Below are 24,371 nucleotides of genomic sequence, written 5' to 3' on the forward strand. Positions count from 1 at the left end.
CTGATCTGAAAGACAATTTTAAAGTTAACACTTCTGATTTGCAAAAAAAATGCAGAATTGAACACTTGATGTCTGAGTAATGCCAACAGTATCATTAGCCCACATATTAAACTCATATTGGTCTGAGATACAAGATACAAGTATCTGAATAACCGAAATGGTAATATATTTATATATTTATACCTTTTTGGAACTACACTTTTCTACCCCAAAACATCACTTTTTTGCTTTGTATGAGCTTCTCTTAGTCTTTCATAGGCCTCATAACTTCTTCCTCAGATGACTGAGATAAATTTGCAGATATTAACATGGGAAGTGAGGACAAGAAGTAACAAAAGAGCATGAGGTGGATCTGTAAAATTTAATGCATAGGCAATGGAGACTGATAGCAGGGGATGACTAGACATGGTAGTTAACTTCTTGAAATTGAATGAGGGGTGGGTGATTGCTTCAGTTGCAGGACTGAAAGAGACCCGATACCATACAGGCCACTGAACTGAAAAAGTAATTATCTTCACAGCTCAGACCAGGATGCGTAACATTCACACAATATTCTGAAGAACCTTTTGAACAGAAAACACTGGAGATGCCAGGAGCAACACTACTAAATCATGCATATTTTCATAAATATATCTACATACTACCAATTATTTCAAGGTCCTCTCCTAATATCTGTCAGCTATTTGACTTGGTTTTCTTTCTGATCTAAACTTACTGATACATAGACATTCACAGCAAAGTTCTGGATAGCTTTCTAGACCTTCTTATTTTTCATATTCACTATTTAGAGTTCAAACAGCAAGCAGACTCCTAAATATCACATCTCTGTATAGTGTCTAACAATAAGCCAAATAAATCTACATGTCTCACTCTTTAGTCTTGACCCATGACCCTTCCTTGCTCAACCCCTCATCTTACAGCCCTGTATTATTTTTCCTACAAAAATTTGGATTCTGATAAAATATTTATTTATGCCTTCCATTTCCTCTTGACTGTTTGAATGCTAAAATATTTGGCACAAACTGGACTTTAATAAATACCTAGACTTTGAAGACATATAATACACACGTATAATTCATGATCAGACTCAATCAGGTAAGATGCTAAAGACTAGATGCAGTTGGTATTTTATACAAGCTTTGCTGCTTGTGATCTAAGAGGATATTAGAGATGTAATGAAAGAACTATACATTTTCCATGTCCTAAAACATTTTTTTAATGTTAAAAAGCAAATGTAAAATTTTCTCAGAAAGTCACCTAAAAAAACAAAAGAAAGAAAAACAGTTATGCACTTTCAGAAATGCTCATTATTGCCAAGGCCAGTGAAGTAAGTACATTTTACACCTCATCACAGTCATAGGACAAAATTAAAATAACAGGTCATTATATTTTTTTCCCATAGAATATCTTCTAAATCTGATTTTAGAAGGTTGAATAAATATGGTACCAAAGACATCATTGATGGGAAAACAGACACACTGAAATTAGTATTTTGGTGGCACTTTTTATTTGTTTGGGGTTTGGGTTTTTTACTTCATATGTTCATGAATGAATAAATATGAAATTTCAAAGCAGAAAATATGTGGGTGTCCAGAATTAAGAATGTAAAACTCATCATCTTTATTAATATCAGCTGTTTACCTAAATTGTCTATGCTGATAGCATTAGCAAAATTGCCTCTCAAACATAGAAGAAATATCTTAGAAAATAATTAGAAGAACTGAAATTAAGGTTTGCTTTTATGACAGTGTCTTCTGCTTTAATGAGGGGGTCATGAATGATATATGTGCCTATGCATAAATGTATAAAAGTGGTAAAAATGTCTGGACTCTATTTGTTCTGCTGATTACTGGAAAATAAACATATTCTCCAGTACTCACTGGAAATTTTATTAAATTGAATATTGTTAGTAAAGCTAGATTAATGACAATTTTAAAGTTACCACTTCTGATTTTTAAAAAAATGCAGAAGAAAAACTTTGTGTGTGAGTAATACAAACAGTATCATTAGCCCACATATCAAATTCATACTGGCCTGACATATTCACGAGGTCTGAATAGCAGAATGACAAAAATAATAATATATTTATGCTTATCCGTGAGTACAGAATGTGTTGTCATGCAGAGAACAACTCCAACACTGGGACTTCCTAAACTAAAACAATATAAATAGTTCGTATTTACAATCTAAAAAATAACCTTAAAAATACTGAAGTTCCAAACAATATTATATGTAATAACGTTTGGAAGAGACCATAATTTTACACAGAGTTCCAGAATCACAAAATAGTTGAGTCTGCAGAGCACATCTTGAGATGATTTAGTGTGATCCCCCCTCTCAAATAGGGTCACCTAGAGCTGGCTGCCCAGGATCACATTCAGCCAGGTTTTGAATACCCTCTGTCATGATTTACCCCCAGCCATCAATTAAGCACAGATGCTCCCTCACTACTCCCACCTAGTGGGATGGGGGAGACAACCTCTCAATCAGGAGGAGAGACAATCAGGAGACTATCAGGAAAAAAAGTGAAACTCAGGAAACTTAATAGGACAGAAAAGGAAGGGAAAATAATAATAGAATATACAAAACAAGTAATGCACAATACAATTGCTCACCACCCACTGACAGATACCCAGCCAAACCCGATCTGCAATGTTCCCCAGTCAACTTCTCCCATTTCATATACTGTGCACGACATCATACGGTATGGAATACCCCTTTGGCTCATTTGGGTCAGTTGTCCTTGCTGTGTCCCCTCCCAGGTTCTTGTGCACTCCCAGTCTCTGCTGCCAGGGCAGTCTGAGAAGCTGAGAAGTCCTTGTCTTAGTATAAACACCGCTCAGCAACAACTAAAACATCAGTTATCAACATTATTCTCATCTTAAATCCAAAACACAGCAATATACCGGCTACTAGGAAGAAGATTAACTTTATTCCAGCTGAAACCAGGACACCTCCTCAAGGATGGAGACTCAATAGCCTTGCTGGTCAACCTCTTCTACTGAGTGACAACCCTCACAGTGAAAAAATTCAGAAAAAATATCTTGTATTTTTGTTTGTGCCCATTGTCTCTTGTCCTGTCACTGGGCCCCACTGAGAAGTCTCTAAATCTGCCTTCTTCACCCCCTACCAGCAGTTATTTATAAATTGATAAGACCTTCATGAGACTTCTCTTCTCCAGGCTGAACAATCCTATCTCTCTCATCCTCATATGACAGATACTCCAATCCTTTAATCATCTTTGTGGCCCTTAGCTGGACTCTGTCCATTATGTTCATGTCTCTACATGTTCAGACCAGAATCGGACCCAGCACTCCAGCTGTGTTGCACAGTGCTGAGTAGAGGAGAAGAATCATCTGCTTTGATATGCTGGCAAATCTCTTCCTAATGCAACTCAGAAGGTTGTTGTCCTTGTTTTCCAAAAGGGCACACTGTTGATCCCTGGGTCAGCTCTGCTTCAATTCTCTCAATGTGTCATCCACCAGGACCCCCACGTCCTTCTCTGCAAAGCTTTGCTCCAGCTTGTCAGCCCACTGATCAGCTCCCAGCCTGGGCTTATTCTTCCCCAGAAGCTGCTGGCCACAAAGGAACATTTCTGGTCCATGGTATATTTGTTGTCCACTAGGGCCCAAAGATCTTTCTCTGCCAAGCTGCTATCCAGAGTCATTCCTCCTTATTCCTCCTTAGGTGCAGGAATTGGCATTTCCCTCTATTGTAACTTTGTAAGATCCCTGTACGCACATTTCTCCAGATTGTTGGAGTTCCTCTGAAAAGTAGCACAAGATTCTGGTCTAACAACCACTCTTCCCAATTTTTTATCATCTCTGAACTTGTTGAGGGGTCCCATCATCCAGGTTATTAATGAAGCTGAACACTATTGCCACAGTATCAACCCCTGAGGTACACCAAGGGTGACTGGCTTCCAGATGGACTTCAGCTCACTCATCACAACCCTTTGAGTCTGGCAGTTCAGACAGTTTTCAGTCCATCTCACTGTCCACTAGCCCATACTTAATCAAGTTGTTGGTGAGGATGTTATGGGAGACAGTATCAAAAGCCTTACTAAAGGCTACTGGGTTGGTTAAACAAGATTTCCCATTTATAGATCCATTCTAACTATTCCCCATAAGCTTCTTGTCCTTCATATGTTTGAAAATTATTTCCAATATTACTTGCTGCAGAAACTTCCAGGGGAGTGAAGTGAGGCTGACCAGCTGGTAGTTCCCCAGATCCTCCTTCTTCCTCTTCCTGAAGATAAAAGTAATATTTGGCTTCTTCTAGGCCTCAGAAACCTCTCCCAATCCCTATGACTTTCCAAAGATGATCAAGAGTGGCTTTGCAATGACATCAGCCAGCTCCTTCAGCACTCATTGTGTCCTATGTAATTCTCTATGTCTAGCTTGTTTAAATGTTCCCTAACCAGATCTTCATCTACCAAGGGCAAGTCTGTCTTGCTCCAGACTTTCCCACTGGCTGCAAGTGACTGAGATTCCTTGAGGCAGATCATACCAGTAAAGACCAAGGTGAAGAAGGCATCTTCCATTCCTTCAGCCTCTTCCATGTTGTTTGTCAGCAGGTCTCCTGCCCCATGCAGCAGGTACACATTGTCAGTTAGTTCTTCCTTGGTTTTAAGTCTTAGGTTCAGCAAAGTGTCTTCCCTCATTGGATCTTCATTCACCTGTGTCAGGAAGCTATCACCAGTGTACTCCAGAAACCTCCTGGATTGCTTGTGCCCTGCTTTGTTCTCCCTTCAGTATATATTGTGTTGAAGTTTCCCATGAGGGCTGCAAATGGGAGAGTTTTTTTCAGTTGTCTGAAGAAGACCTCATCTTCTTCCTGGTCAGGCAGTCTGTAGCAGACATCCACCACAGTGTTGCCTGTTGGTCTTTAAACCTTTAAACTGAGTGCCTTCATGGCAAAGAAGGCTGACAGTATCCTGGGCAGCACTAGCAAGTGTGCACCCAGCAGGTCCAGGAAAGTGATTCTCCTCTGCCATTCATTGCTTGTGAGACCACAGCTAGAGTACTGCCCAGATTTGAGCTCTCCAGTACAAACAAGTCTTTGACAAATTTGACAGAGAGTCCAGCAGACAGACACCAAAATGGTCCAGGGAATGGAAAACATGATGTATGAGGAGAGTTTGAGAGCTGGGTTTCTGCAGCCTTAAGAAGAAAAGACTGCTGTGAGACCTAATTAACCTCTAAAATGACTTAATAAGAGCATGTCAGGCAGAGGAAGATTATTCTCAGAGCTGCATAGTTGTGGGCCAAGACAAAACAGGAAACTACAGTTAGACATGAAGGGAAAAAAAATCACCATTAGGGTTCTCAAACACTGTCACAAGTGCCCAAGCAGATTGTAGAATCTCCATTCCTGGGCAAGGCCTGAGCAATCTGATAAAAATTGTCCTCTGAGCAGGTGGTTGGACCAGACGACCTCTAGAGGTCCCTTCTGACCTAAATTATGTTATTATTTTGTGATTCTGCAGCAAAAAATGCTCCCAAAGTATTATTAACATTATGGGGCTTGAGTTTCAGAAAATACTGGACAACAGATACCCAGAATTGAAACCATGGGGGCTCACAATCCCAAACCAACAAGACATATATGACATCTTCAGACTGAAAGTTTCCTGGGCAATAGTCACTCAGAGAAGGAGACATCCAATCAAAAGTAGATTAAAACATCTTTGTTCATTGTCATTAATTGAAGGGATGATGATGATGATGATGATGATGATGATGGTATATTTGAAGCCAAAAGGATGGTTGGGACACTCTAACACTGTGTTGAGAGGAAAGGGAACAGAGACAATACCAGCTTTTCATAATAACATTACAGGTACCCCCATTTCCTACATTTTATTACAATTATGTACAAACAAAAATTATACACAAAAATGATATACTTCTTTAACTTGGTTTTCAGATTCATGACAACTTGAAATCCTGGAAGAACTAGGGTAGAATTCAAAATATTATAAGAAATATTAGTTAGAATATTGGCTTTTGAGACTTTGTAGTGGTACACCTAGACATGGGTTTCTTTAGTTAACTCCAGATATGAAAAGGTTTTCATCATTACAGTTTCACAGAATTATGAGATACTTCTTAAACCTTCAGAGAGGATAAATCTAATTTTACAGAATTCGCTAAGCTGAACATTTCTCTTTGCTTGTACACCTAGCAAAAATAAATATGCACCTTCCAGATGGATGTTCCAGGTTTGGATCTGCAGGAATTTGTCCTTCTGGGAGATACTGTCTGGAGGAGAAACTGAAACTTCTCTTACAAATATTTAAGTGTTGTGCCAATACATCTAAGAAATACAAGTCAAACAAGACCAGTACAAACACAGAAGTAAAAGTAGTGTATAAATATTTGTCTTACCAATATTTTCATTTATGCCTCTGTAAAAATAGATGAAAATCAAACACACACCACTGACTATATTAAATATCCATGAAAACTCCTAAATGTAGCTAGTGTTAAGTTTAGAACTGCCTAGTGACTATTTTACTTTTGTCTCTGTTCTGTCACCAGTATTAACTTTTTGTAAGTGACTACTAATTTTTGCTGCAGCACTGGAAAATTATGACACAAAAGGCTGAGACCCAGACCAACTAAGGCATTAAGTACCTGACCCATGCTGAGCTCTGCCAGTTAGATCTAACTGCTACCAAGGATTCAGGCCTGAGAAATTTTTCAGCATCTCTGAAAAATTTCCTTGTAGAGTATACAGTTTCTTAATTAAACTGCTGAAGCATTACAAAGAAGAGCTAGATGGAAACCTCAAGGTGAATAAAACTTCTTTTTTTTTTTTAGCATATAGAAGCAGAACTAAAGGAAACACAAAGGTGAATGTATGCTAATGAACGAGTGCAGTATCTGTAAACTACATTATATCAAGCCTGCTGATTAAACAGATTAGATGAACCATTTTCCTAGGATTTTATCATGATTCACACTGAATTCCTGCTTCACCAGAGGCCAATCAATCCTTTGTCAAGGAGTCTGTGGTGGGTTGCTCTTGGCTGGCTGTCAGGTATTCACCCAGCTGCTCTTTACCTCTTCAGCAGAATAGGGGGAGAAAATAAGATGAAAATCTCATGGATCAAAATAACAGCAGTTTAATGAAAAAAAAAAAAAAAAGCAAAGGCTGCAGGTGGAAACAAAGCAAAAAAAAAGAAAATTTATTCACTACCTCCCAACAGCAGATGATGTCCAGCCACTTACTGGGAAGTAGGACTTCAGTACACATAGCAGTTGCTTCAGAAGATGAATGTCTTAATAACAAATGTCCCCCGTCTCCTTTCCATGAGTTTTTATTGCTGAGCACCATGTCATATGGTATGGAATAACCCCTTGGTCAGTTTCTGTCAACTGTGCCAGCTGTGTCCCCTCCCAAAAACTTGTCCACTCCCAGCCTACTGGTTTTTGGGGTTGGTGGGTTGGAGAGACAGCCTGGATGCTGTGTGAGCACTGCTCAGCAAGAGCCCAAAACATTGCTGTGTTATCAACACTGTTCTAGCTACAAATACAATGCACAGCACAATATGGGCTGCTATGGGGAAAGTTAACTCTGTCCCAGCCAGACCCAATACAGGGCTAAATTTCATGTTTTTCAAATGGCCATTTCTGTCTGTTGGGACACCTACTGAGTCTGTTGTATTCCATATTTATGTGGCAAAAAGTAAAGCATAGCTCAACTCTCCCTGGCAGTGATATAGAAGCTGTAACAAATAGTTGCTGCAAGTACACCTTTCAGTCAAGACTGTTTTTATTGTTTATTCTGTTTATATTAAATAATGGCTGAAGGAATGCTGTAGATGAATTGGCATGACAGTTATACAACTGTCCAAGAGGGAATTAAAGAGCCTTCTGACCATCATTTGAAGATTACTGCTTGCCAATATTTATCATCTCTCACAATCAACATGCAAAAAAGAGTATAACTGTATCCCTGAACTGATTCCACCTGTTTTACCAGAAAAACAAAAAATCTGACTTTCCTTTCAAAAGGACAGGGAAACCTGGTACCCAAAGAGTGTTACAGATCAGTCCCTGCTTCATGTGCCCTCCTGCCTAGGGAAAGTGAAGGTTGCTGAGGAATTTGCCTTGTTAAACCTCAAAATTCAGAAAATGGTATTGATTATCTCTTATAAAAATACTGACTACTGTCTGAAGAGAAGCATTCTGCTGGGGAGGTAATTCACATTTCTGTAGACAGTTTCCATCCATTAAAACCTTCCATGCAGTGTTTTATGCACCATTTTTCTTCTTGGAGTTAACCTTATACTAGCAAGAAAAGGTTCCCAGACCTTCAACACCAGCTAATTATCCACACAAAGATTGAATACATCAGGATGAATGAATCTTTTTGGAATACCTGTTTTCCCCGATGTCACTTTTATTTTTTTGAACCAAGTGAATCATTTCACAGTCTTTTGTTTCCCCACATTCTGGAATTCTTTGGTTATACCACATATTGACTTCCAAGAAGTATGGAAAGACTCAAGACTATAAATCTGAGCACATTTTTATGAAGAAAACTCACTAAGACCACTACAGAGAGAAGTATATCAACTGTAACCAGCATTTGCACTGGCTGTTTTCCAAATCCTTCAAAGGTCTTCCTCATGTGCTTCAATCCTTCCTTCCACACACTTGCAGGTCAACATTTACCAAGAGAACAATGCAGTGAAAGGCTCACTGTGAGAGAGATTCTTAATTAACTAAACAGAAACCTTTTTCTTAAGTTTTCTTTACGTAACCTTTTCTTAACTAAACAGAAACATCTTAGCACTCCTGAAAATCCTCATACCCCTGAGTTCTATTTTACCATATACAAGTATGCTGTTACTGCATGAGGATTCTTATGAAAACCAACAGATGGAGAATCTGGAGGGACCAAACACCCCTCAATAACAAAAATAAACCCATAAAAAAAGCATTAAAATTATTCAAGGGGGATATTTCATAAATGTCTATTATCAGTGAGCATTTTCTTGATGGCCCTTTAACATCCAATAAATCCTAGAGAATCCAAATTCTAGAAAAATTCTAGGATACTGTTCAAGAACCTTTGGGGAAAAACCCTTCTCTGTAATGTCAACTCCATCACAAAACAATTGTGAGTTTAGTGAATTAGTACAGTTAATAGGGAGTACTCAGCAGTCTGAGGAAGCTCCACTAACCTGTTACTTTACCTTAAAATGAATCTTTGCATTCAAAATAACACATGGAGTTTCAATCATTTGTTCTCTCTTTAACATACCTTAAAGACAGTGATCATGTTTTAAAGCTGCCCTTCAACAAACTGCTCCTTTTTTTTTTTGTCGTCTCCAGCAGTGCTTGCCCACCCCAATTCCTGTATTAAGCCATCTTTTCACAGACTTACAAAAATGAAAGATCCTCTTTCTCTGCCCACCTGCTCCTACCAAGAGCTGTGAATGCCTCCCACATTCTCTATTTCATGCTATAATTAGAACAAATATTTTAAATACAAATACTCTCTATTTCTGCTGCAGTTTCTTGTCGCTCTCCTGTCACTCTTCTGTCACTCTCCTGCACTGCCTAGAAAGACTTTGAGTCCTTACTGAAAATCAAATTTTCTGCTTATTTTTACCCAAGGCTTTGGTTTAGGCACCTCAGCACAACAAATATTAGTCTTAAGCTACTCTGTTAAATATGCCTGTGGGTCTGTACAGGACCTGTATTGTCCTTAGAGCCACCAGCACATCCTTTAGTTCATTCTGTACTTCACCTACTCCCTCTGAATGTGCACCTTTGTGAGCCCTGGCAAGTAGATATCCCTACACTAAGTATTCCCTTTGAAGCAGACAGTAGATTCTGTGATGCATCTCAGTCTGACTAAAACATCCCTTGTTTATTGCTCTGTACCCCAGAAAGATCCTCATGCTGCACATGGACCATGGGAGGCACATCACATTTCTGTTGCTTTTAGATCAGTCAACATTGCACTGGATATGGCAGAGGCTATTGCTGAGGGCTGTTCCCTATATAGCCCTTTTCTGATGCCAGACCCATAACAACATTATTTATTAGTTAAGTGTCAGACCCACAGCCTCTCACAGGCACATTCTCTGTTCTGCCTGCCTTGCACAGCTGAACCCAGTACTTCAGCACAGGGCCAGACTGTAGCTCAAGCCTTGACGGCAGCAGCCTCTCTGGAGACAACCTGAAGCAGGCTAAAACAGAGCAACAGAGCTACCAGAAATGAGCAGAGGAATGAGTTCACATTTTTCCTGTCAGTCACCTGTTTGCTTGAAAACAAATAGCAAACCAACAGCAACATACCATGCATCTACTAAGACGCTTGCTATGTCTTCCCACCCCCATCATAATGACACTTCTACAGACCTTCTGAAGTCCCACAAATCCACCAGACTGTGAGCTAGCAAGAAGATATTCTAGGATAGTTGGCAATTTTATTGTTAGGTGTGGTTTAGGCAATAAAGGCTCCATTCCCATCATGCCTATTACTCTTCCAAACTTTTGTTTAATGTTTCTGAGACTTTGACACCCTTGAATTATTAAAGGGAACTAGCCTATGAAGGAGAAAAACGCTGAGGCAGGAGGGAGTAACTGCATTGGTTTTACTGGAAAGACACTCTACAGATCCAAATTTGAAACCACACTCATGTACCTAGTTTAGAGCATCTTCCATTGGGGCAGATCCCAAGACACTCTCCATTATGAAGGAAAGTGTGGGCAGATATCCTTCTCTCTTTCCTTCAATGACTGACACATCAGGAAGTGGTCCTGGACCCCTGAAAGCACAACTGAAAAGCATTCCTGCTCCCATCACCAGCTGTGTCTTGACACCTCTTCTGTCTGTGTTTCCAGTTACAAGAAAAAGATTGGTTGGGAAAAAGAAGTTAATGTGGGAGTCTACCTGAATCCTCTGTAAAAACATCAGTTCTTGTGAGGCATGGCTGTTAAGAAATTCGCTAAGATCATATTCAGACTGCCTACTAGGAAATGTCCATTTTTTTTCAGTTGATGATCAGTACATAGGTGCTACTTGAATTCACTGATAGCACAAAGAGTGGAGATTTGGAAGGCATGGGACTCTATGCCTTTTCTTTCTTGACCCCACACAGACACTTAACATCTATCTTAGGAACTAGAACAGGTGGTGGAAGTACATTCCTCTACCTAAATACCTCTATTTTTTCCTTCCTTTTTCACTTATTGAAATCTGAAATTTTTCCACTGCTTTATCTGTATACAACTGAGAACAATGGAGCCCTCATCTTGTTTGCTAGAATAGTGATATGAATTCAACTGTCCATGCATGCTCATAACTGTGATAAAAGAACACAGAAAATTGAACATTAGGAATTAAGAGAATTAAATAGAATTGTTTGTGGAGTCTGGAATCAGTTCTATCGTGTGTTTGCATGCCCTGTGATTACAGCTGCATTTCTGGTACACAGAAGATGTCTTCTGAAATGTAGTTCTGAGTCAAATCAGACTAAAATGTTTTTTCTCTAAGTTTTCTACCAAGCAGAACTAAGAAATTGACATTCTTGTCTGTTTCCATCAGAGACCATTGGGTAAAGCTTAATGAGCCAGATATGTTTTGAAAGAAATATTCAGGACTCAGCAAAAAGGAATGCTCTTATGAAATTCTTGTATGTCCCATGCTAATTTTGATACAATATTTGTTTTTATAATTTTGCACAGTCTTTTGTAAATTATCCCTGGCTGATTCAGGCTTCATTTCCACAAGATACTAACATGTCTTTCCATCACTACATGTAGGATTTGATCAATGCATTTCTCCAAGGTTGATTGTACCACAGTCTGACCCCAGTATCAATCTCACATATTGTGGTGCACACCTAGATCTGAGACTTGGAAGCACTCTGGTATATGCAACATTATACTTAGCATTATAAAGTTAATAACGATTTTTTATTTATTTCTACTAATCAGTTCTTTTAAATTAATTATTAATTTTATTATGAATTATTTTAAGAAGTTCATCCATACATTTTTTTTGTTTGTGAGTTTAGAATTTCAGAGAAGATAAAAAACTCTCAGCTTGTTTAGCCTAATGAAATGGAGTCTAAAAGTGGTATGATTGCTCTCTGTAAATACACAGGAAAGTAAACACCAGAGTAAAGGGAGAAGAGCTGTTTAAGCTAAGGACTATATGGGCACAGACAAGGAGAAAACACTGATTGTGAATGACAGGTTTACAGCTGCAAGAACCTTAATGGTTTTCCAGTTAGTGGGTGAGGGGATGAGAAAGAAAAAACCTAAAAAATTCAGGATTCTGTGACATATTTACCTGAGATAGCAGTGTTGAAGTCAAATATCCAAGAGGTTCCCTCCTGCACTGTGTTCCCACATTTAATGTATTTATCTTCAGAATGACTGAGACATCTAGCTGAAAATATCAGCACAGTGCAGAGATACTCAGTTTGGAAATATCAATCCAAATGTTTTACTCGCAATAGAAAATCCAGTAGTAAGCATATGACAGTCTTATTAATGAGTGCTACTATAAATCTCCCCCACGCTATCAGTAAGTGTAGCCTACACAGGTTTGCCTTAAAATATGACACTCAGGATTTAGGATAGTGTAAGTGACAAATAATTAAACAGCAACCTTAAATCCAGCTACATTTCCTTTCAAACCAAACTCTAGGCTTCCAACTTATACTTGCATATACCCTAGAAATCAGATCCTGTTCTGTAAAAACACAGGTATTTCTAATAAGTGATCCTCTTATTTTTTGACGTTGTGGAGGTTTGAACTCAGCCGGCAGCCAGATGCCACGTGGCCAGCCGTTCACCTCCCCCTCCCCCTCTGGTGAAACAAGGAAGGGACAAAAGAAAAGAATTCGTAGGTTGAATAAAAAAGAAAGAATTTACTAAATATAACAAGAGAACAACAGTAACAATAGCGAGTCCAAAAAGAAACGGGTAAAATGCAGCAGTGGCTTACCAAACGCGGTGACCGCCCCCCCCCCTCCCCGCAACAACATGACCCAACGAGCAAACGGCGTGCATGCAAGCCCCAAGTGAAAAGCTGCACGAGGGAGACAGAGACCCTGCCCACCTAAATCCCTGTGCGTGACATCACATAGTATGAAATACTCCAATGAAAGTTAACTCCATCCTGGTTGAAACCAGGACAGTCTCCACCCCTTATTCCATACCATTGACGTTATGATCAGGTTTCTAAATACATCTTAAGAATCACCACTCCCTTTTTTTCCCAGGTCTCACAGATATCATTCCCTTAGTCTATGGGCCATCCGTCCACAATGTTTGCTGAGTTCATTTAGTCCATAACTTCAGGTTCCATCTGTTATGACAGTCTATAAAGCTGAGGAATGAGGCGAAGTTGGCTCAGTTGGTGGAGCAGGAGGCTTTGGATGTGGCATGGGGACGTTGCAAGGCACCAATTGCCGTAACAGGGTTATTTGACAGTCTGGTTCATTGGCTATTCCCACCTAAAATCAAATCTCCCTGAGGCACACATCGGATCTCTCCATTCTTCTGCATTACCCACCAAGTGCACCCAGGTGCTTGGGCAAAAGTAATCCCATGCATGGGTTTACCTTTATCCACTGCAGGAGTAACCCAGACAGTCTTCCCCAACATATTCCTAATGCGCACTACGGGGACTTTATCCCCATCCAAGAGGTTTGATTGAGCAGGGCCAGCTTGCTTGGCAGATCCTCTGGTATTGACTAACCAGGTGGCTTTTGCTAAATGCACATCCCAGCGTTTGAAAGTTCCACCACCCATTGCTCTCAGTGTAGTTTTCAGCAATCCATTGTATCGCTCAATTTTCCCAGAGGCTGGTGCATGGTAGGGAATGTGATATATCCACTCAATGCCATGTTCTTTGGCCCAGGCATCTATGAGGTTGTTTCGGAAATGTGTTCAATTATCTGACTCAATTCTTTCTGGTGTGCCATGCTGCCATAAGACTTTCTCCTCGAGACCTAAAATGGTGTTCCAGGCAGTGGCATGGGACATGGCATAAGTTTCCAACCAACCAGTGGCTGCTTCCACCATTGTAAGCACATAGTGTTTGCCATGCCAAGTTTGTGGGAGCGTGATATAATCAATCTGCCAGGCCTCCCCATATTTATATTTTGACCATCGTCCTCCATACCAAATGGGCTTTAACCGTTTGGCTTGCTTGATCGTAGTACGTGTCTCACATTCATGGATTACCTGTGTAATAACATCCATGGTTAAGTCCACCCCTCGGTCACGAGCCCATCTATATGTTGCATCTCTTCCCTGATGGTCTGAGGAGTCATAGGCCCAGCAAGCCATAAATTGTTCACCCTTATGTTGCCAGTCCAGATCTACTTGAGACACCTTGATCTTGGCAGCCTGATCCACCTGTTGGTTGTTCTGATGTTCTTCAGTGGCCCGGCTCTTGGGTACATGAGCGTCTACATGGTGTACTTTCACAACCAGATTCTCTACTCGAGCAGCAATATCTTGCAATAATTCAGCAGCCCAGATGAATTTGCCTTTGCGCTGCCAGTTGCTCCATTTCCACTGCTGTAACCACCCCTACAGCGCATTTGTCATCATCCATGAGTCAGTATAGAAGTAGAGCACCGGCCACTTTTCTCGCTCAGCGATATCCAAGGCCAACTGGACGGTTTTCACCTCTGCGAACTGACTCGATTCACCTTCTCCTTCAGCAGCTTCAGTAACCCATCATGTGGGGCTCCGTACAGCTGCCTTCCACCTTCAATGCTTTCCCACTGTCCTGGTTTAACCAGGATAGGGTTAAGTTTCCCCAGCAGTGGGGGGGAGCTCTAGCCGGGTTATTCAGATACCATGCAGACCTCACATCCTGGCAGGTCACATTTTTCCTGGCGGGGAGCGCGGTGCACTCGTGGTTTTGTACATCGTGCTTCAAACTGCTGTATTTGGTAGCTATTTTGCTCTGTTCATTGCTATCACTATTACTGTTATTGTTATTGTTGTTGTTTGTTGTGTTGCTATTGCACTGTTGTATTAAACCTTTCCTTATTTCAGTCTTGGGGCTTTGTATTTCACTCCCTTTGTGGGGGAGGGGCAGCGGCCGCGTGGTCTCAGACCCCGGCAGGGGCTAAACCACCACAACTTTGGCGCTCCAACGTGAGGCTGGAGAAGACTGAAATAAGGACAAAAGGAGAAGTGTGTTAGAGCAATCTGTTAGGTGTAATTTTTCTGTTTTACTTGTATTGTTTGATAAGAAATGTTTGCAATGCTGGGCAATTTGCTTGCGTGGTGGGGCTGGATTAATCCTCATATCCACTCTGTGCTCCTAGTAGTGGCATTTATTGTCGGTGGAAGATGTGTCAAGGGCTGTATTTTGCTCTACTGGTTACTGTCTGCTTATAATGGGCTCGTTTCGCTGCTTGTGGGGGTGCACCGCTACCTGTTTGCTGCCTGGTCTTTTGTTTGGGGTCTCACCCCCTCTATGGGTGAGCCAGGGGAGGAGATTCTCTCCGTTTTTGAGAGTTTCAGCTATCCCTGGAGCCTCCTGGCCACTGTGTTTGCGGCACAATGCTTTCTAAATGTCTGCCTGATCCTGTTTTGGGCCATGCGGTACTTCTCCAACAATAGCACCACCCGGAAACCTGCCCCGGGGGCAGATAGTTATAAATGGCTAGGTATGTGGGAGAAGATGGGCAAGTGCCTGAGTCAGTGGTCACCCCCAATGCTTTGGGATTTCACTCCTGAACAAATGGAGAGTCCTGATAAACTGGTGGAGTGTTTGAAAACGGTGTGCTGCCAATCTGACAAATCCCGGGAGATGCAGCTCGCTGCGATGTGCTGGGGGCTTGCCCATGCTTACCGTGTCATCTTTAACACTGTTCACTGCCCTCAAGGGGGCGAAAGAGCTGCAGGGTCTGAAAGTGAGCCTGCTGGTACAGCAGCTGGGCCAGGGGGACAGGCAGCGCCAGTACCGGTCGCCTCCACCAGCACAGCAGCTGAGCCGGAGGGACAAGCAGTGCCAGTATCAGTTGCCCCGATACGGAAAACCAAATATACCAAAAAATCCCCTCGCAGTGCACAGGGTGATAATGAACCAGGCCCATCACGAGAGCAGGAGGAAGAGCCGGAGGTAATCATCCGATCTCTATCCCTCAGTGAGTTGCGAGATATGCGGAAGGATTACAGCCGCAGTCCAGGCGAGCAAATTTGCACCTGGTTGCTCCGGTGCTGGGATACTGGAGCTGCTGGTTTGGAATTGGAGGGGAGAGAGGCCAAGCAGGTGGGACATTTAGCCAAGCAGGTTGGTATTGACAAGGCAATAGGGAAACAGGCTCAAACCCTCAGCCTTTGGAAGCGACTCCTGCTCGCTGTGAGGGAGAGGTACCCCTACAAGGATGATTCTCTATGTCGGTTAGGCAAGTGGACCGACATGGAGAAAGGCATCCAAAACCTCAGGGAAATGGCTGTGTTTGACATGATCTATGGTGATCTGAATGATGAGCAGTCACCATTGGATCCAGATCTGGTCCCTTGTACACAGCTGATGTGGCGGAAGTTCCTGCAAAGTGGACCAGAGGGACATTCCAAAGCATTAGCAGCAGCATCCTGGTGGCGAGACAATCAGACAGTGGATGAAGTGACTATGCAGCTCCGGCACTATGAGGGGAGTCTCCCTTCCTCCCAACATGCTTTGGTTTCAGCCGTAGAGGAACTGTCTCAGAGGCTCCAGAAAATGGAACAGGACATGTCCTATGTTCCGCCTGCACGGGCCGATGTCTCAGCCATTAGAAGCAGGCGTTTCCCCACCCAAGAGAAGGGCGGTAGAAGGTACACACCACGGGGCACCCTGTGGTTCTTCCTCCGTGACAATGGGGAGAACATGAGAAGGTGGCATGGGCAGCCCACTTCCGCCCTAGCTGCACGAGTACAGCAACTGAAAGGGAAGACCACCATGAAAGGGGAGTCTTTCAAGAGAGATGCAGCTCCAGTGTCTAGTCAGAAATCCCCCAGACAGAATAGAATGGCCAGCAGTATGCTTGACCCTCTTGAGGGGACCAGTAAGGCATTCCTGCAGGAGTCACTCTTAGATCAAGTGAGTGATGGTGAGCAGGATTAGAGGGGCCCTGCCTCCAGCCAGGTGGAGGAAAGGGATAATCGGATTTACTGGAAAGTGTGGATCCGATGGCCTGGCACATCAGAACCACAAGAATACAAGGCCTTGGCAGACACTGGCGCACAGTGCACTCTGATGCCGTCAAGCCACAGTGGGGTTGAATCCATCTGCATCTCCGGAGTGACAGGGGGGTCCCAACAGCTGACCCTATTAGAAGCTGAAGTAAGCTTAACTGGGAAGGACTGGCATAAGCACCCCATTGTGACTGGCCCAGATGCTCCGTGCATCCTAGGTATAGATTACCTCAGGAGAGGGTACTTTAAAGACCCAAAAGGGTACCGGTGGGCCTTTGGTATAGCTGCCCTGGAGGAGATTGAGCAATTGTCCACTTTACCCGGCCTCTCAGAGGATCCCTCGGTGGTGGGGTCGCTTAAGGTCGAAGAGCAGCGCGTGCCAATTGCTACCAAGACGGTGCACCGGCGGCAGTACCGTACTAACCGAGATTCCCTGGTCCCCATCCATCAGCTGGTCCGTCGACTAGAAAGCCAGGAGGTGATCAGCAAGACTCACTCACCTTTCAACAGCCCTATATGACCAGTGAGAAAACCTAATGGCGAATGGAGACTGACTGTGGACTACCGTGGCCTGAATGAAGTTACGCCAGCGATGAGTGCTGCAGTGCCGGACATGCTAGAGCTCCAGTATGAGCTGGAGTCGAAGGCAGCCAAGTGGTACGCCACGATTGACATCGCTAACGCGTTTTTCTCCATTCCAATAGCACCAGAGTGCAGGCCACAGTTTGCGTTCACTTGGAGGGGTATCCAGTACACCTGGAATCGATTGCCCCAGGGGTGGAAACACAGCTCCACCATTTGCCATAGACTGGTCCATACTGCACTGGAGAAAGGTGGGGCTCCAGAACACCTGCAGTTCATTGATGATATCATTGTATGGGGGGACACAGCTGAGGAAGTCTTTGAGAAAGGAAAGAAGGTAATTGAAATCCTCCTGAAGGCTGGTTTTGCCATCAAGCGACAGAAAGTTAAGGGGCCTGGAAGGGAGATTCAGTTCCTAGGAATAAAATGGCAAGATGGGCGTTGCCACATCCCAATGGAGGTGATAAACAAGATAACAGCCATGGCCCCACCAACCACCAAAAAGGAGACTCAGTCTTTCCTGGGCGCTGTGGGGTTCTGGAGGATGCACATCCCAAACTACAGCCTGATTGTGAGCCCTCTCTACCACGTAACCCGCAAGAAGAACGATTTTAAATGGGGCCCAGAGCAACAACAAGCCTTTGAACAAATTAAGCAGGAGATTACCCAGGCAGTGGCCCTCGGACCAGTCCGGACAGGGCAGGAGATTAAGAACGTGCTCTACACCGCAGCCGGGGAGAATGGCCCTTCCTGGAGCCTTTGGCAGAGAGCAGATGGGGAATCCCGAGGCCGACCTCTAGGCTTTTGGAGCCGGGGATACAAAGGCTCTGAAGCTAACTATACCCTGACTGAGAAGGAGATACTGGCAGCGTATGAAGGAATTCGAGCTGCCTCAGAAGTGGTCGGCACTGAGACACAGCTCCTCCTGGCACCCCGACTGCCGGTGCTGGGATGGATGTTCAAAGGAAAGGCTCCCTCCACACATCATGCAACAGATGCCACGTGGAGTAAATGGGTTGCGTTGATAACACAACGGGCTCGAATAGGGAACCGCGACCCCCCAGGATTAGTGGAAATGATCATGAACTGGCCAGAGAGCAAAGATGCTGGGATGTCACCAGAACAAGAGGTGAAACGTGCTGAGGAGGCTCCACCATATAACGAGCTGCCAGAGGAAGAAAAACAATATGCCCTGTTCACTGATGGGTCTTGTCGCATTGTGGGAAAACATCGACGATGGAAGGCTGCAGTGTGGAATCCCACACGAGAAACCACTGAAGCTGTTGAGGGACAAGGTGAATCAAGCCAGTTTGCAGAGGTGAAAGCCATCCAATTGGCTTTGGAGATTGCTGAGCGAGAAAAGTGGCCGAGGCTCTATATCTACACTGACTCGTGGGTGATGGCAAGTGCCCTGTGGATGTGGTTGCAGCAATGGAAACAGAACAACTGGCAACGCAAGGGCAAACCCATCTGGGCCTCTGAAGTATGGCAGGACATTGCAGCCCGGGTGGAGAACCTTGTTGTGAAGGTGCGCCATGTGGACGCCCATATACCCAAGAGTCGAGCCACTGATGAACATCAGCATAACCAGCAGGCAGACCAAGCTGCTAAGATTGAGGTGGCTCAGGTGGACTTGGACTGGCAGCGTAAAGGTGAACTGTTCATAGCCCGGTGGGCCCATGAGACCTCGGGCCACCAAGGCAGAGATGCAACATATAGGTGGGCTCGAGATCGAGGGGTGGACCTTACCATTGACACCATCGCAGAGATCATCCACGGGTGTGAGATATGTGCTGCAATCAAACAAGCCAAACGGGTGAAGCCCCAGCAGAATGAAGATCGATGGATGAAATATAAATATGGAGAGGCCTGGCAGATCGACTACATCACACTGCCACAGACCCGCCGAGGCAAGCGCCACGTGCTCACAATGGTGGAAGCAACCACTGGGTGGCTCGAAACTTATCCAGTGTCCCATGCCACCACCCGAAATACCATCCTGGGCCTTGAAGAGCGAGTCCTGTGGCGACACGGCACCCCAGAGAGGATTTGAGTCGGACAATGGGACTCACTTCCGAAATAACCTCATAGATGCCTGGGCAGAAGAACACGGCATCGAGTGGGTCTACCACATCCCCTACCACGCACCAGCCTCTGGGAAGATCGAGCGCTACAATGGGCTGTTAAAAACTACATTGAGAGCAATGGGGGGTGGAACCTTCAAACACTGGGACACACATCTGACAAAAGCCACTTGGTTAGTCAACACGAGAGGATCTGCCAATCGAGCTGGCCCGGCTCAGTCAAAACTTCCACGTGTGGTGGACGGGGACAGAGTCCCTGTGGTGCGCATGAGGGACCTGCTGGGAAAAATGGTCTGGGTTAGTCCTGCGCCGGGCAAAGGCAAACCCATCCACGGGATTGTTTTTGCTCAAGGACCTGGGTGCACCTGGTGGGTGATGCAGAAGGACGGAGAGGTCCGATGCGTGCCACAAGGGGACTTGATTGTGGGTGAAAACACACCGTGAGTTATACTGTGTTTTTGTTAATTTTTCTTTGTCAATGCTAATTGCTAAGTGGCAGCTGGATGTGACGCACATGGTATAGAATAAAGGGGTGGATTATGTCCTGGTTTAACCAGGATAGGGTTAAGTTTCCCCAGCAGTGGGGGGGGAGCTCTAGCTGGGTTATTCAGATACCATGCAGACCTCACATCCTGGCAGGTCACATTTTTCCTGGCGGGGAGCGCGGTGCACTCGTGGTTTTGTACATCGTGCTTCAAACTGCTGTATTTGGTAGCTATTTTGCTCTGTTCATTGCTATCACTATTACTGTTATTGTTATTGTTGTTATTTGTTGTGTTGCTATTGCACTGTTGTATTAAACCTTTCCTTATTTCAGTCTTGGGGCTTTGTATTTCACTCCCTTTGTGGGGGAGGGGCAGCGGCCGCGTGGTCTCAGACCCCGGCAGGGGCTAAACCACCACACCCACAATGCACAGGACCTGTCAGCAAACAGGGCATATCGCTTCTCATTATCCGGTAGCTCAGTATACGGTAGGGCCCCTTCAGCACGTGCTACGTCCCGCACAGCTAGCCCCCTCAAATATTGAATGCCTCTTTCCAAGGTGGTCCACTTACTTGGTTGACATGTAAAGTCGTTCTTGAAGGGATACCTCTCCCTCACACTTGACAGAAGTCGCTTCCAGAGACTAAGATTTTGTGTCTCCTTTCCAATGGCTTTGTCAATGCCCTCTTCCTTAGACATGGATCCCAGCTGCCTTGCCTCCCTGTCCTCTAGTTCCATACTACTGGCCCCGCTATCCCAGCACTGAAGCAGCCAGGTAACGAGTTGCTCACCTGGATGGTGGCTGTAATCTTTTCTTATGTCTCGCAACTCACTCAAGGACAAGGATTGGGTGACTATCACTGGCTCTGCCTTCTCCTGTTCTCGTGATGGGTCTGGTTCATCATCACCCTGTACACTGTGAGGGGATTTTATTGTGTATTTCTTCTTCTGTATGGGAGAAACTGACACTGTCATGGGTTGGTTCTCTGGTTCAGCTGCAGCGCCCGTCCTCAGGCTTGTTCTGCAGTTTCTGTTACTTGGTTACTCTTAAATAGTAGCTTAACCATAAACAAAACCCGAACCACATTCAGGAACACACTACTTCCTAACAGCACAGTAACCATGTTTATGTCAACATTCCAAAGATATTTGAACCCCCCAAATTTCTCAAACACAATTGTAAATATCCCCAGGGCCGATGACTGCATGCTATCATAGATTAGCATCACATAGTACAACAGGAACAAAACCTTAACCCAACTCTCATGGAAGGTGAGCAACAGCATGGGAAACACGTATTGCAAATGAGGTGATAAAATCTTAAGGAGCCACATTTTACCTGGTTTGTTGTTATCTCAAACAAAAAGAAAAACCTCAGTGCCCTATATTGGGCACCAAAAACTGTGGAGGTTTGAACTCAGCCGGCAGCCAGACGCCACGTGGCCGGCCGTTCGCCTCCCCCTCCCCCCTCTGGTGAAATAAGGGAGGGACAAAAGAAGAGAATTCGTAGGTTGAATAAAAAAGAAAGAATTTACTAAATATAACAAGAGAACAACAGTAACAATAGTGAGTCCAAAAAGAAAATGGGTACAATGCAGCAGTGGCTTACCGAGTGCAGCGACCACCCCCCTCAGCAACAACAAGACCCGACAAACAGTGCCCGTGCAAGACCCAAGTGAAAAGCCAAGAGAGGGAGAGAGAGAGCCCGCCCACCTAAATCCCTGGACATGACATCACATGGTATGAAATACTCCAATGAAAGTTAACTCCGTCCTGGTCAAAACCAGGACAGATGTACATGTGGAGGTAATGGTAGTTGATCGTTAAGGTGATCAGATAAGACTGTGAAGTCTATCCCAGTCTCTCTATAGAAGCACTGATTTTTTTCCCTTGTAGGAACAGAAATAACAGGGGGGTCTAACACTAGGAAAAATTAAGACCTGGTGTTACTGTGACATTACTGTGGTGCAGACATGCCAAGACTATTTTGAAAAGATCTAGTTCATTTGCTAAATCATATGTGGTGCTACTATTAGCACTTCAGCTATGACTGAGAAGCATAAATCACCACAAATTTCAGCTAATCATGACTTTTATATGTGATAGGTCTAATGGGAGAGAAAAGAGAGGTGCGGAAGCCATGCATGAAAGGACCTAGCATTATGTGTTCATTAGCTGTCAATATTATTTATATTTAGAAGATGGATAGTACTTTCCTGTCCTGTATTCCAAACCATAGCCATTCTGGTTTGTTCCCGTGTACAGTAAACAGAATAAATGTGTTCATGATATTGTCCCTAAACTTCTACCTACACACTGGCTAGCTTTAAGGCTACCTCTGCTGTCTCACTTATAACCTTCAGTCAGCAGCATCATCTATTAAGGGAAGAAGCATGTACCCATCGTAGTCCATCAAAATAAAATACAGAAGACACGTAGAAGATTCTGTGTCTATGAAGAATGGAGAAACACTTATTATCATACAGGCTGAGAGAACTAATGTTGTTCAGGCTAGAGAAGTTTCCAGGGAAACCTTACAGTGGCCTTCCAGTACTTAAAGGGGTCCTACAGGAAAGATGGGGAGGGACTCTTTATCAGGAAGTGTAGTGATAGGATGAGGGGTAACGGTTTTAAACTGAAAGAGGGCAGATTTACATTAGATTTTAGGAAGAAATTCTTTCCTGTGAGGGTGGTGAGACACTGGCACAGGTTGCCCAGAGAAGTTGTGGCTGCCCCCTCCCTGACAGTGTTCAAGGCCAGGTTGGATGGGGCTTTGAGCAACCTGGTTTAGTGGAAGGTGTCTCACCCATGGCAGGGGGGTTGGAACTAGACAATCTTTAAGGTGCCTTCCAACCCAAACCATTCTATGATTCTACGATCATAAGAGTGAAGATCAAGCAATTCAGCTTACAGCAAAGGGAAACAGCAGTTTTGAGAGTGGCTGAGTGGCAGGTTGTTGCCAGTGAGACTTATCCTAATCCACATGGAAGGGCAGAGGCCAATGGCTGTTCTCTGCCTGATTAAGGATTTGCCTGCCCAGCCTGAATTTGATGAAGCATCTCAGGAGGCTGGTAAGTGTGCCAAAGCATGTGCCTTATTTATATGTATAAGGACTCCATTCAGTCTTGAGAATTCAGGATAACTAATATTAATAAATAGATAAATAAGACTGCTCTCTCTCTCTGTAGCAAATGTACCCAGAGATACCTGACCCACAGTAAATCAGATAGATAGATAGCTTTCCACTGAATCTGCTGCAGCAGACACATACTGAAGGAGAAAACATGAACCAGGTTTCCTGATGTCATATATGTGCATGCAGAGAAAGCTATCTCTAAAAACCTGTCCTGCTAGTGGAGTGTTCTCCCAAAAAAACCTCAATGACTCTGCTCAGAAATACTGTACTTAGTGTAGCATTGTGTTTCCATTTGTATAGCAGTGTACTGGCCAAAGGCCTTAAGCAGGGCATTTGGGTAGGACTACAGGAACAGTGATAAGACTTAAATTGAAGTGCCATAGATTATTACCTCCATTCTTCTGTAAATTCCTGTTCATTTTACTGTTACTGACTGGAATAAAACTATATTGCAAAGCTGCTAACCAACATGTAACATTGTAATACTGGGACTAGAAAATTCCACCAAAGCCATCATGGAAATCTTTGAAGTTTACTGGGAAAGCCCTGCCACACTAGGAAAGGAAGCTGTTAGTTAAGGAAACACCACCGTCATTTATTTATTGTCCTGGAAAGATGAAAAGATCAGGGATCAGGATTAGCTCTGCAACACTTGGCTTCCAAAAGAGTGCAACTGGTCAGGTTTCTGAGTTGTTCCTTTTGGTGGTACTCCTGGTTTCATCCCAAACCTTGTAAATTAAAACAAAGAACAAAATATGGCACTTCAATGAACTTTTTGTATTCAAAATATGAATAAAACTTGGCTGCTGATTGCATACATCTGAACATCTACTTTAACAATATGTTATGTCTAAAGGATTTTGTTCTTTACTCATCCTTCTCTCCAGAATTCCATTTTTGTA

This window comes from Strix uralensis, chromosome 2 (genome assembly GCF_047716275.1).
Source record: "Strix uralensis isolate ZFMK-TIS-50842 chromosome 2, bStrUra1, whole genome shotgun sequence".
In the NCBI taxonomy this organism is placed as follows: domain Eukaryota; kingdom Metazoa; phylum Chordata; class Aves; order Strigiformes; family Strigidae; genus Strix; species Strix uralensis.